The 14,714-nt window shown below is 48.2% G+C and overlaps 1 protein-coding gene across 1 annotated transcript in view; it reads right to left on the reverse strand.

The window, feature by feature from the left end:
- HMOX2 (heme oxygenase 2) overlaps positions 1 to 5,626 on the reverse strand; it is a 57,592-nt gene extending 51,966 nt beyond the window's left edge. Inside the window, exon 1 of the mRNA XM_073362763.1 lies at positions 5,560 to 5,626. The gene's annotated coding sequence lies outside the window, so the exon portion shown is untranslated. The remainder of the gene's footprint in view (positions 1 to 5,559) is intronic.
- Between the last annotated feature and the right edge of the window lie 9,088 nt (positions 5,627 to 14,714).

Here is a 14,714-nt window from a genome sequence, read left to right on the forward strand (position 1 = left end):
CCCCCCACCACCTCTTGGGATGCTGAGTTTTTGTCATCCCAAGAGATTTCCTGACTAGACCAGGCTAGCACAGAATCATAGAATATCAGGGTTGGAAGGGACCTCAGGAGGTCATCTAGTTCAACCCCCTGCTCAAAAGCAGGACCCATACCCAATTAAATCATCCCAGCCAGGGCTTTGTCAAGCCTGACCTTAAAAACTTCTAAGGAAGGAGATTCCACCACCTCCCTAGGCAACACATTCCAGTGTTTCACCACCCTCCTAGTGAAAAAGTTTTTCCTAATATCCAACCTAAACCTCCCCCACTGCAACTTGAGACCATTACTCCTTGTCCTGCCCTCTTCTACCACTGAGAATAGTCTAGAACCAACCTCTTTGGAACCACCTCTCAGGTAGTTGAAAGCACCTATCAAATCCCCCCTCATTCTTCTCTTCTGCAGACTAAATAATCCCAGTTCCCTCAGCCTCTCCTCATAAGTCATGGGTTCCAGACCCCTAATCATTTTTGTTGCCCTTCGCTGGACTCTTTCCAATTTATCCACATTCTTCTTGTAGTGTGGGGCCCAAAACTGGACACAGTACTCCAGATGAGGCCTCACCAATGTCGAATAGAGGGGGACGATCACGTCCCTCGATCTGCTCGCTATGCCCCTACTTATACATCCCAAAATGCCACTGGCCTTCTTGGCAACAAGGGCACACTGCTGACTCATATCCAGCTTCTCGTCCACTGTCACCCCTAGGTCCTTTTCCGCAGAACTGCTGCCTAGCCATTCGGTCCCTAGTCTGTAGCTGTGCATTGGGTTCTTCCGTCCTAAGTGCAGGACCCTGCACTTATCCTTATTGAACCTCATCAGATTTCTTTTGGCCCAATCCTCCAATTTGTCTAGGTCCCTCTGTATCCTATCCCTGCCCTCCAGCGTATCTACCACTCCTCCCAGTTTAGTATCATCCGCAAATTTGCTGAGCGTGCAATCCACACCATCCTCCAGATCATTTATGAAGATATTGAACAAAACCGGCCTGAGGACCGACCCCTGGGGTACTCCACTTGACACCGGCTGCCAACTAGACATGGAGCCATTGATCACTACCCGTTGAGCCCGACAATCTAGCCAACTTTCTACCCACTTTATAGTGCATTCATCCAGCCCGTACTTCTTTAACTTGCTGACAAGAATACTGTGGGAGACCGTGTCAAAAGCTTTGCTAAAGTCAAGAAACAATACATCCACTGCTTTCCCTTCATCCACAGAACCAGTAATCTCATCACAGAAGGTGATTAGATTAGTCAGGCATGACCTTCCCTTGGTGAATCCATGCTGACTGTTCCTGATCACTTTCCTCTCATGTAAGTGCTTCAGGATTGATTCTTTGAGGATCTGCTCCATGATTTTTCCGGGGACTGAAGTGAGGCTGACTGGCCTGTAGTTCCCAGGATCCTCCTTCTTCCCTTTTTTAAAGATTGGCACTACATTAGCCTTTTTCCAGTCATCCGGGACTTCCCCCGTTCGCCACGAGTTTTCAAAGATAATGGCCAATGGCTCTGCAATCACAGCCGCCAGTTCCTTTAGCACTCTCGGATGCAACTCATCCGGCCCCATGGACTTGTGCACGTTCAGCTTTTCTAAATAGTCCCTAACCACCTCTTTCTCCACAGAGGGCTGGCCATCTATTCCCCATGTTGTGATGCCCAGCGCAGTAGTCTGGGAGCTGACCTTGTTAGTGAAGACAGAGGCAAAAAAAGCATTGAGTACATTAGCTTTTTCCACATCCTCTGTCACTAGGTTGCCTCCCTCATTCATTAAGGGGCCCACACTTTCCTTGGCTTTCTTCTTGTTGCCAACATACCTGAAGAAACCCTTCTTGTTACTCTTAACATCTCTCGCTAGCTGCAGCTCCAGGTGCGATTTGGCCCTCCTGATTTCATTCCTACATGCCCGAGCAATATTTTTATACTCTTCCCTGGTCATATGTCCAACCTTCCACTTCTTGTAAGCTTCTTTTTTATGTTTAAAATCCGCTAGGATTTCACCGTTAAGCCAAGCTGGTCGCCTGCCATATTTACTATTCTTTCGACACATCGGGATGGTTTGTCCCTGTAACCTCAACAGGGATTCCTTGAAATACAGCCAGCTCTCCTGGACTCCTTTCCCCTTCATGTTAGTCTCCCAGGGGATCCTACCCATCCGTTCCCTGAGGGAGTCGAAGTCTGCTTTCCTGAAGTCCAGGGTCCGTACCCTGCTGCTTACCTTTCTTCCCTGTGTCAGGATCCTGAACTCAACCAACTCATGGTCACTGCCTCCCAGATTCCCATCCACTTTTGCTTCCCCCACTAATTCTTCCCGGTTTGTGAGCAGCAGGTCAAGAAAAGCTCCCCCACAGTTGGCTCCTCTAGCACTTGCACCAGGAAATTGTCCCTTACGCTTTCCAAAAACTTCCTGGATTGTCTATGCACCGCTGTATTGCTCTCCCAGCAGATATCAGGAAAATTAAAGTCACCCATGAGAATCAGGGCGTGCGATCTCATAGTTTCTGCGAGCTGCCGGAAGAAAGCCTCATCCACCTCATCCCCCTAGTCCGGTGGTCTATAGCAGACTCCCATCACTACATCACTCTTGTTGCTCACACTTTTAAACTTAATCCAGAGAGACTCAGGTTTTTCTGCAGTTTCGTACTGGAGCTCTGAGCAGTCATACTGCTCCCTTACATACAGTGCTACTTCCCCACCTTTTCTGCCATGCCTGAACAGTTTATAACCATCCATGACAGTACTCCAGTCATGTGAGTTATCCCACCAAGTTTCTGTTATTCCAATCACGTCATAATTCCTTGACATCACCAGGAACTCCAGTTCTCCCTGCTTGTTTCCAAGGCTTTGTGCATTCGTATATAAGCACTTGAGATAACCTGCTGATCACCCCTCATTCTCAGTATGAGGCAGGAGCCCTCCCCTCACAGACATTCCTGCCTGTGCTTCCTCCCGTAGCAAGAGGGATACAAATGACATCACCCTCCCTACCAGCTCTAGCTGAATCCAAAATACCACCTGAGATGAAATGGGATGGGTCTTTAACACAATAGCTCCAGCCCACCTCAACTAACTTCCTGTCTTTTCCCCAAAGGATAGTTATTACCATCTTTGATACTATCTAAGAGATTGTCAAACAAGGGGGTTTTGCCTTTAAAACTCTCTCCAGCTAGAGAGAAAGGGAAGAAGAAATGTTGTTAAAATGAAAGCCTTACTTAATACTTTACATTTCAACACTTTAACTGTTTTTCCTTTTCTATATCTTTAATAAAAGGTTAAAATGGTGCATTTGCCATGGTACTAACCAGGCTGAGGTCTCTGTATACCAAACTTCAGATCTTCTTACTGTTTAGTGACTGGGTTATCTTAGCCCGTATATTCCATCTAAATTAATATAACAGGTAATCTGGAGTGACAAACAGGAAGCTATTCTACAACCTGTCAGGGTGATAAAGGGTTTTGGTCCATTTTAAAGCTAAATTCTCCTCAGGCTTTCCTTGGGCACAGATATTCTAAACTCTGATATTGAAAACCACTTGGTCCCTTTACTACAGTCCAGACCCAGCATCTTCCCCAGAACTAAATGAACCAAGACATTTGTGTAACCTCCCTTTAACAGACTGAACAAATTTCTGTAGAGGAGCAGAATAAAACGCTACACTTTGGGGAGCTTCCCTGACAATGTCCCTAAGAGCAGAGCATTTCCTCTGCTGTATGGTTACTAGACAGAGATAGGGCACTGCCTTTTTATTCTTGTTCCTCTCAATTTGCACAGTGATGATGCAGTAACAGGACTGGGTAGCACTGGGAGCTCATCACCTCTCATTATTTTTCCTGTCTCTTTCAGTCCCTCTTCCTTTCTATCTCCTCCCACTCTGCTAGGAGATTTGGTGACTTCCATTTCCGGGTGCATAGGCGCTCCCCTACCTGGATTGGCTCCTGCATGTGCTAACAGGACCAAGAACCTGTGTGTGAGTGTCAGTAAAGTCAGCAGATCTGAGCGGTACAGTCACACATGGAGCAGACATGGGGGGTGGAAGGGGCCATAGGCGGCAAGTTATATTGGCCCGTGGTGCCTTGGCATCAGCAATATTCAGAGCCCAGAGGCCCAGCTCCACCAATATTTGGGGCTGGGTGTCCCCCGACCCCGCCCACCTGCCACCACCTCACGCCTCGCCTCCTACGAGTGTCCCCTGGCCTCCCCTTGCTGCCCCCACCCACCGGAGCAGAGTGTCCCTGCCTCTGCTGTGCAGCTCCATGCTGCCTCCCTGCAGCAACTGCTGCTGCAGGGTCCTACTGCCCCCCATCCCCTCTCGACTGCCAGGGAAGACTGACTGTGAGCCTGCCCTTCCACCTCAGACCCTTCCCTTTTCCGGCGGGACCCTTCACCAGCACAGGGGCCCCCCCGCCCGCAGTCATTGCTCCTGCCCCATGCTGAGCAAGGAGGCAGCCCCATTGCTCACTTCCAGTGAGGCTACAATCAGGGGCAACAGCAGGGGAGGAGGCGCACGCAGCACCCCCCCACACCCACCATGGGGGAGGCGAGGGAGATTCCTGGACCTGAGAGAGGCCCTAGGAGCACATGCAGTGACAGTGGTGGGGATGAATGTGCTGCTGAGGGGGCGGGAAAGGGGGGCTCCTCCCCCAGAGTTCACTGCTGCCAGCAGGGAAAGGGCTGGGGGAGTCCTCCTCTCTGGGCCCTGTCCCAGAGCAGCCTGCATGCACCCTAAACTCATCCCCAGCCCTGCCCCACCCCAGAGCCCACACCCCCAGCCAGAGCTTTAACCCCCCCACACACACCCTCAACCCTCTACCCTAGCCCTGAGCCCCTCCACCACCCCAAACACCTTATCCCCAGTCCTAGCCAGAGCCCTCATCCCCCTGCACTCCAACCCCCTGACTTAGCCCTGAGCCTCTCCAACACCACAAACCCCTCATCTCCAGTCCCAGCCAGCACCCTCATCCCCCCACACCCTAACCCTCTGCCCGAGCCCTGAGCCCCTCCAGCACCCCAGACACCTTATCTCCAGTCCCAGTCAGAGCCCTCATCCCCCTGCACTCCAACCCTCTGCCCCAGCCCTGAGCCTCTCTAACACCCCAACCCCCCAGCCCCAGACAGAGCCCTCACCCCCTACACCCCTACTCTCACCCTGAGCCCCTCCCACACCCCAAACTCCTCATCTGCAGCCATACCCCACAGCCCTCACCCCCCACCACCCCTCCCTCTGCACCCTCTCCCAGAGTCTGCACCCTGCACCCCAATCCCCTGCCCCAGCATAGGGCCTGCACCCCAGACCTCCTCCCCCATCCAAACTCCCTCCCAGAGCCTTAGGCAGGTGGGGGGTGGAGTTTGGGCAGGGGCGGGTTTTGGGCACCACCAAAAATTATATAAACCTGCCACCCCTGGAAGGCACAGATTTACAATCACGTTCCCCAAGTTCTCTCGGTTACCTGGAGTCTTCGCTCCGAAAGAAGCTAGTTACAGTCTGAAACTATCCCCCACCTTGCTTGGAACAGAAAAATCTTACCATGCAAAACAGGAAGAGAAGAAAGTGAACCGCAGCTACCGTGCTAGGGCTCCTGGTAAAAAATAAGGCAGCAGCAGCAGTCTCAGCAGCGGGAGCACTAGCCCTTGTCACGTGACAGTGGTAATGCTAAGGAACCAGGAATTGTCATGTGACAATAGCAGCAACTCACAGAATCCCTTTTTCCCGGAGCTGAACAAGGGATTTGTCTAGATGCAACCACTGGCTCATTTTGTTGTTCTTTAAATGTTAAATAATAGGCAAAAGCATAACAACTCTCTGCTCTGAACAAGACTAAACTAGTGCCAACAAAGAGAACGATTTTATTGTATGGAAATGAGAAACCGCTAGGTTTGATGGGTTCATTCAACAAAACAGTGACAAAGGAGTGCACTGGCCACAGAATCAATGAGTTCTGTAAAAAGAAAAGGAGTACTTGTGGCATCTTAGAGACTAACAAATTTTAAACCCAACTCCTGTCTATATATTGGGAGGTTCTCAGACCTGAGGAAGGGGCCTGTGAAGCTTGAAAGCTTGTCTCTTTCACCAACAGAAGTTGTTCCAATAAAAAGTATTACTTCAACCACCTTGTCTCTCCTATATATTGGGGGGACATTTCATGTGCATGTAAGGGAACTAGCTCTTGGGAAAATCAGATGTGCTTAGAAATATGTTGTGCCACCTGTAGCATAAAATCCCTCCTTTACCTGTAAGGGGTTAAGAAGCTCAAATAACCTGGTTGGCACCTAACCAAAAGGACCAATAAGGAAAGAAGATCCTTTCAAATCTGTGGGGGAGGTTTTGTTTGTGCTCTCTTTGTGTGCTCTCTCGGGACAGAAAGAGGGACGAGGCAGGGGGAAAAAAAACCCTCTCCTAAAAGCCTACCTGAATTAAGATTACAAAAATTGTAAGTAAAAGCAAGGAAATGCGTTAGATTGTCTTTTGTTTCAGCTTGTGAATTTTCCCTATGCTAAGCAAGAGGTTTATTCCTGTTTTTTGTAACTTTGAAGTTTTGCCAAGAGGAGAATGCTCTGTGTTTTAAATCTTATTACCCTGTAAAATTACCTTCCATCCTGATTTTACAAAGGCGCTGCTTTTACTTTTTTCTTTATAATAAAGTTCTGCTTTTAAGAACCTAATTGGTTTTTAGCATCCTAAAAACTCAAGGGTCTGGTCTGTGCTCACCTTGTTTACCTATTTGGTTGGTATATTATTCTCAAGCCTCCCTAGGACAGGCGGTGAAGGGGTTTGGGGGGATATTTTGGGGAAACAGGAACTCCAAGTGGTCCTTTTCCTAAATCTTTGTCTAACTCACTTGGTGGTGACAGCAATACAGTCCAAGGACAAGGAAGAATTTGTGCCTTGGGGAAGTTTTTAACCTAAGATGATAGAAATAAGCTTAGGGGGTCTTTCATGCGGGTCCCCACATCTGTACCCCAGAGTTCAGAGTGGGGAGGGAACCCTCACATGGGGACTTTAATATGCCACTTGTACATATCTAAAATAGCAGAGATAACACAAGATAGAACCAGACCCAGAAACGGAGGGATGTTTAGAATGCAGAACAAAGCTCGTCCAAGCTTAAACCAGGAGATCAGTTCTGAAAAAAAGGAATGAGGAAAAATATTGACATCACCAGCTGTTGTTAGTGGACATAAGATGTGTACTCTAAGATCCTACAGGGATCAAGGTACTAAGCACAAAAGAAATGGCAGCATCTTCAGCTCATTCCAAACCCAGCTGAATTACTGTGTGACCCTGATAGCAATGGCACTTCCATCACAATTTTAGTGACAGGAGCAAATGCTGTTGTGAATAAATCCTGAACTAACTGAAGAGAAGGCTACACCTTTGCGATTGGATAATCTAGACTAGGGGTAGGCAACCTATTGCACACGTGCCAAAGGCGGCACACGAGCTGATTTTTAGTGGCACTCACACTGCCCGGGTCCTGGCCACCGGTCCCGGGGGCTCCACTGCTGGCCTGGGGTACTGTCCACCGGTCCTCTACCAGCCAGGGTTCCATCTGCTAGCCCCACTCAGCCCGCTGCCGGCCCTGGGTCACGGCACTGGTCCCAGGGGCTTTGCTGCCGGCCTGGGGTACCGGCCGCTGGCCCACTGCCAGCTGGGGTTCTGGCCACACGCCCCCTCAGCCCGCTGCCAGGCCCCAGTCTCGGCCACCAGTCCAGGGGGCTCAGCTGCTGGCCTGGGATACCAGCCACCAGCCCCCTGCTAGTCAGGGTTCCATTCGCTGGCCTTGCTCAGCCCTCTGCTGGCCCTGGGTCACAGCCACTTGTCTGGGGAGCTTTGCTGCTGGCCTGGGGTCCTGGCTGCCGGCCTGGGGCTCTGCAGCTTCCCCCAGCTATGGCCCTCTGGCCCCAGCCTGGGGCAGTGAGGGGTGCAGACAGGGCCAAGAGGGGGCGCAGTTCAGCATGGATCACATGGATTCTTATTACTGGCACACAAAACCTTAAATCTGAGCGAATAAATGAAGACTCAGCACATCACTTCTGAAAGGTTGCCAACTGCTGATGTAGACGAATCCACCAAACAAAAACCCACCTCTCAAAACCAGATGATGACCAGATCTGGATGAGTGCTGAAACTGCTTTCTCAGATGGATCTTTTCTGTTGTAATTTGTTAAATATAGGTTCTGTTCTTTAAATCTGTCTTAGGAAGCTGGGGAGCATTCTCGGTAAAGCTCTCCAGCGACGCAATGGTAGAGACAGACAAGATTTAAGGTAATACTTCAGTAAATGGGAAATGACTGCCTAGGAAGGAGTACTGCAGAAAGGGATCTGGGGGTCACAGTGGAAGACAAGCTAAATATGAGTCAACAATGTAACACTGTTGCAAAAAAAGCAAACATCATTCTGGGGTGTATTAACAGGAGTGTTGTAAGCAAGAAATGAGAAGTAATTCTTCTGCTCTACTCCATGCTGATTAGGCCTCAACTGGAGTATTGTGTCCAGTTCTGGGTGCCACATTTCAGGAAAGATGTGGACAAATTGGAGAAAGCCCAGAGAAGAGCAACAAAAATGATTAAAGGTCTAGACAACATGACCTGTGAAGGAAGATTGAAAAAATTGGGTTTGTTTAGTCTGGAAAAGAGACGACTGAGAGGGGACATAATAACAGTTTTCAAATACATAAAAGGTTGTTACAAGGAGGAGGGAGAATAATTGTTCTTCTTAACCTCTGAGGATAGGACAAGAAGCAATGGGCTTAAATGCAGCAAGGGAGGTTTGGGTGGACATTAGGAGAAACTTCCTAACTGTCAGGGTAGTTAAACACTGGAATAAATTGCCTAGGGAGGTTGTGGAATCCCCATCATTGGAGATTTTTAATAGTAGGTTAGACTAACATCTGTCAAGAATGGTCTAGATAATACTTAGTCCTGCCGTGAGTGCAGGGAACTGGACTAGATGACCTCTCGAGGTCCCTTCCAGTCCTATGATTTTATTATGCCAGTACCTGTTATATTATCCCAAGCCCTCCTATTTTGGGGCATTTCTAAATGTAGCTTAGTGACATGATCAGCTACAGTCAAAATTTTTCAAGTGCCAGCAGATACCCTGTTAGTCACCAGAAGCCACTATTTCATTCACTGAGTAGACAACATTGGCTGTGCAGTGAGCCCAACATAGCAGGGCAGTGGGAGTAACCACAGTATTAACACCCTCAATAGTTCAGAATCATGAGTCAGACCCCAAAAAATCAAGAGACTTAAAAAAATATTATATCATGTTTTTGGTTATCTTTTGATGTTTGAATTCCTCCTGCCCACCCCCAGTGCGTGCAACAATTTCAGAGCTGCCCATTCTCCCAAATGTATAGAATGGTACTCGGTAGTGTGAATTCATTGTTTCATTTACTATAGTAATGTAAGCAGTCAGAATGAGTCTCCCTTGACATCTGGTGGTGAGCTATGGAAAAGGACTTCAGGGGCTGATTTCTTTTGCATGGGCACACCCAACCTGCCTAGCACCCTTATTGGGGCAGGAGTAATAAAGGGTTGTTATCCCGGTTACGTGAATCAAGGACAGTAGAACTGTACTTGGCATTTTATGACTAAGGGACTCACCCTCAACTAAGCAGCACTCACTAGGCAAGGGGCATGGGTTCCAAAGCCCAGTGAATTGAGAGAGGTTGGGGATAGGTATTTGTACCTGGTAGTATGGGCCCCTTTTAAGGGTTCTAAACACCACCTTGATCCTTCCTCTCTCCACTGTGTAAGAATAGAGCTAATTTAGACTCAAGTAAGAGTCTTGTTACATGCTGCAGAGCTGAAATCACTGATACCTAGGTCTAAGCATTAGACCTACTCTGGGCTAGTGGTTCTGATGCAAGAAGACTATCCAGGTGCACCAGCAGTGAGGCTCCCCTACTAACAGCTGAAATCACTGAGAGTTTAAATCACAGAGAGCTGTGTTAAGTAGCGGGGGCCTGAAGACATATTGGTGAGCTGATAGCAGGACGGCTAGTGGAGAAGTGCAGCCAGCTGGGTGGCTCGTGGAGAGGCGCGGCTAGCAGGACAGCTGGCGGAGAGGCATGGGCAGCTGGGCGCCTGGCGGAGGGGCACAGCTAGCGGGATGGCTGGCGGAGAGGCATGGGCAGCTGGATGGCTAGTGGAGACACACAGCCAACTGAGCAGCTGGTGGAGAGGCGCAGCTAGCAGGATGGCTGGCGGAGAGGCATGGCCAGCTGGGCGGCTGGTGGAGAGGCGCGGCTAGCGGGACGGCTGGCGGAGAGGACGGGAGCAGCATCCCACAGACAGATGTGGCAATCAGCTGTCGAGGGCCCGAGCAGCGGAGAGTGTAAGGTGCCTCCATACCTCCACCCAGGCTGGGAGGTGAACTCTACCAATGAACTTCTGAACTCTAGGGCTGCACTGACCAAGGACAGCAACTGTGAGTGGGGGAACTTTTGGGTTGCTGGACTTAAGACCCTGAGGGGAAAAGGACACTGCCCAACTTACTTGGCGGTGGGTCTTTTGCTCATGGTTTGTGTTATGAATCCTGTTTATTGCGTTTCCCGAACCTAATGCTGCATTGTTTCCCTACTTTATTAAAAGGCTTTTGCTACACTCAGACTCTGTGCTTGCAAGAGGGGAAGTATTGCCTCTTAGAAGCACCCAGGGGGGTGGTACGTAATTATCCAAGGTCATTGGGTGGGGGCTCGAGCCCGTTTTGCATTGTGTTATTGAAAAGGAACCCCTAAATACTGAACCCGTCCCTTGTTGCTGCCAACTCTGACGGGAAGCAGGGTTACAGTACTATTCATATTTAAAACAGTATGCCCCCGGAAATATTTAGTTTATATATTATATTCACAACAACTAAGTTAATAACAGTGCAAGCTGACAACTTAATTGGTTAATAACAGTAAAAGCATTCTGATTGGTTAATAACTTTGAGCATAGAATCATAGAAGATTAGGGTTGGAAGAGACCTCAGGAGGTCATCTAGTCCAACCCCCTGCTCAAAGCAGGACCAACACCAACTAAATCATCCCAGCCAAGGCTTTGTCAAGCTGGGTCTTAAAAACCTCTAAGGATGGAGATTCCACCACCTCCCTAGGTAACCCATTCCAGTGCTTCACCACCCTCCTAGTGAAATAGTGTTTCCTATTCCACCTATTCCACCTAGATCTCCCACACTTCAACTTGAGACCATTGCTCCTTGTTCTGTCATCTGCCACCACTGAGAACAGCCTAGCTCCATCCTCTTTGGAACCCCCCTTCAGATAGTTGAAGGCTGCTATCAAATCCCCCCCTCACTCTTCTCTTCTGCAAACTAAACAAGCCCAGTTCCCTCAGCCTCTCCTCATAAGTCATGTGCCCCAGACCCCTGATCATTTTCATTGCCCTACACTGGACTCTCTCCAATTTGTCCCACATCCTTTCTGTAGTGGGGGGCCCAAAACTGGACGCAATACTCCAGGTGTGGCCTCACCAGTGCGGAATAGAGGGGAATAATCACTTCCCTCTATCTGCTGGCAATGCTCCTACTAATACAGCCCAATATGTCATTAGCCTTCTTGGCAACAAGGGCACACTGCTGACTCATATCCAGCTTCTCCACTGTAATCCCCAGGTCCTTTTCTGCAGAACTGTCGCTTAGACAGTCGGTCCCTAGCCTGTAGTGGTGCATGGGAGTCTTCCATCCTAAGTGCAGGACTCTGCACTTGTGCTTGTTGAACCTCATCAGATTTCTTTTGGCCCAATCCTCCAATTTGTCTAGGTCACTCTGGACCCTACCCCTACCGTCCAGCATATCTATCTCTCCCCCCAGCTTAGTGTCATCTGTGAACTTGCTGAGGATGAAATCCATCCCATCATCCAGATCATTAATAAAGATGTTGAACAAAACCGGCCCTAGGACCGACCCCTAGTGTATTCCACTTGATACTGGCTGCCAAGTAGACATCGAGCCATTGATCACTACCCTTTGAGCGCAACAATCTAGCCAGCTTTCTATCCACCTTATAGTCCATTCATCCAGTCCATACTTTTTTAACTTGCTGGCAAGAATACTGTGGGAGACCGTATCAAAAGCTTTGCTAAAGTCAAGATATATCACATCCACCGCTTTCCCCATATCCACAGAGCCAGTTATCCCATCATAGAAGGCAATCAGGTTGGTCAGGCATGACTTGCCCTTGATGAATCCATGTTGACTGTTCCCGATCACCTTCCTCTCCTCCAAGTGCTTCAAAATGGATTCCTTGAGGACCTGCTCCATGATTTTTCCAGGGACTGAGGTGAGGCTGACCGGTTTGTAGTTCCCCAGATTCTCCTTCTTTCCTTTTTTGATGGACACTTGATTCGTTAATACTGATGGGCACTTGATGGGCACTTGATTCGTTAATACTGTAGAACCTCAGAGGGACAAATACCTTGGGAATGGAGGTTGTTTGTAGCTCTGAAATGTTTGTAACTCTGAACAAAATGTTATGGTGGTTCTTTCAAAAGTTTACAACTGAACATTGACTTACTACAGCTTTGAAACTTTACTATGCAGAATAAAAATGATGATTTAACCATCTCAATTTAAATGAAACAAGCACAGAAACAGTCTCCTTACTTTGTCAACTCTTTCTTTAGACTTTCAATTTATTTTTTAGTAGTTTACATTTAACACAGTACTGTGCTGTACAGTATTCGCTTTTTTATTTCATCTCTGCTGCCTGACTGCGTATTTCTGGTTCCAAAGGAGGTGTGTGGTTGACCGGTCAGTTTGTAACTCTGGTGTACATAATGCAGAGGTTCTACTGTAATTAAATCACACACTGTTTTAATATCATGTGCTGCAAAGAGCCAAAGGAGACACATTACAGAACCAATTTCCGCTCGCGAGCCACAGTCTGAGTTATCACTGGTATAGAACAAGGGGATTTGGGCCCCTGTTGCAGGAGCTCTCACTACAAGACTCAGCTGAGATCAAATCATAAAAGGTTGTCTAAAACACTGTCTGATGGCACGGAGAATTCACAGCTTCTCCCCAAACTCATATTCTACTTAATTAATTCTGCATCCCAGCTCAGCCTTCCCCCTACTCCAGCAATTAAGTATGCACCTCCAGCCCCAAGAACAACCTCCTCTTATTAATCCAGGATTTTATGTGTCCCCACCACTGTAGTGTCTATTTGGTGTACTTTTTTATTCCTGAGTTACATTCAAACAGGCCGTTGTCACTTGTGAATATCAATTTTTCCATTGTATATCTGCCTATCCCGTTTCTATGCTCCGACTATACAGTCAATACTAGGAAAGGAGGGTAGGCCACTTTCTATTTGGGATCAAAGGGAGAAATTGGTGCTTGCATTAATTCAATTGCTTTAAAGCAAGAGAAACGTTCCACCCCAGCTACCCCCCTGCTCTGATTCAGCCACTGCCTGAGCAGCCAGAACATGCTATTGTGAGAGACAGGTGGAAAGTTCCATTTCCCTGTGGGGCTGTCCATGGATAAATTCTAGAGAATTTCACATAATTCAGTGCTTTTTTTTCTGACATAAAAATCAGAAATTAGCCATAGGGATTCTCAGAGGTGAGAGCACAGGAGAGATTGGAGGCTTAAGTTAAAAAAAAACTGAGGTAAAATTCTGACAAGGACACATCTTTCCATGATGAGACATTCCCGCAGGGGTCAGATGGCTCATCCCACTGGCTTGTTTACTCTTCAGGTGCTGTAGCATTTCCCTCCAACAAATCCATAAAGCCCACCCCCATCCCCATGGCTCAGCAAAGCCAGTAGGTGTCAGGCTGTAGACATGTATATCTAGTTCCCTATAGTGTTGTAATGCTGCAATCCATCCCACGCACCCCAGAAACACAGCCTGAGGCCCCTTTCCCTCAAAGGCCTTCCAAACAACTCGAGTTGGATGGGCTGGAGTTCAGATGAGCCTGAGAAAGCCAAGGGGTTGTTGCAGGGTAAACAGGGACGTTGTGAGAACCTCTGCTATTTGAAACACCATTTCTGACTTTTACCAAACTTCACAGCAAACTCTGCTCCGGGATGAGATAGGGCGTGTGACATTTCAATGGGATCCCATTTTTTGTGAGGGGGAAGTTGTGGTGAAGAGGGTTTAAAAATCAGGATTCAACGTTGACTATGGAAAGACTACTGCTGTCAGACTGTTTGGGGCGACATTTCTTGTCAGAGGGAACACTACAGCCAATACATTCTACCCTCTAACCCTGTGCCAGCACTTTCCCCCATTTTACTGACCCCCTCCTAGCTGTAAGCAGATACCTCTATGTTCCTGCTCAGGACAGAGGGATGGGACCTCCCTGTAGCAGGACAGGGAATGACAAATTCTCATTCCTGTTGCTGCTACCAAAAGAAAAAAAAAGAGTTGGGGAGGACAGGGGAAATGAAGGATCTGGCACCCCCATTCTGGTGCTTTCAGCCATTTTAGGGGAGATAACACACTAGTGTCAGATGAGCACAGTGATAGCCCCCACTTCCTGAGACCTACTTTCTTGCTTCACTGCTAGTTGACTTCATTAACATGTCAGCTTGCTCACTGGTTCTCCTGGTGATACATACTACATCCACTTCCTCCAGACCACCCTCTCCACACCACCACAACTAATCTGGCATAGGAACTCTAAGGACCACAATGCTACATTCAGATCAACACCCGTCTCCTATCC

Source organism: Lepidochelys kempii, chromosome 10, assembly GCF_965140265.1.
Source record: "Lepidochelys kempii isolate rLepKem1 chromosome 10, rLepKem1.hap2, whole genome shotgun sequence".
Lineage (NCBI taxonomy): Eukaryota > Metazoa > Chordata > Testudines > Cheloniidae > Lepidochelys > Lepidochelys kempii.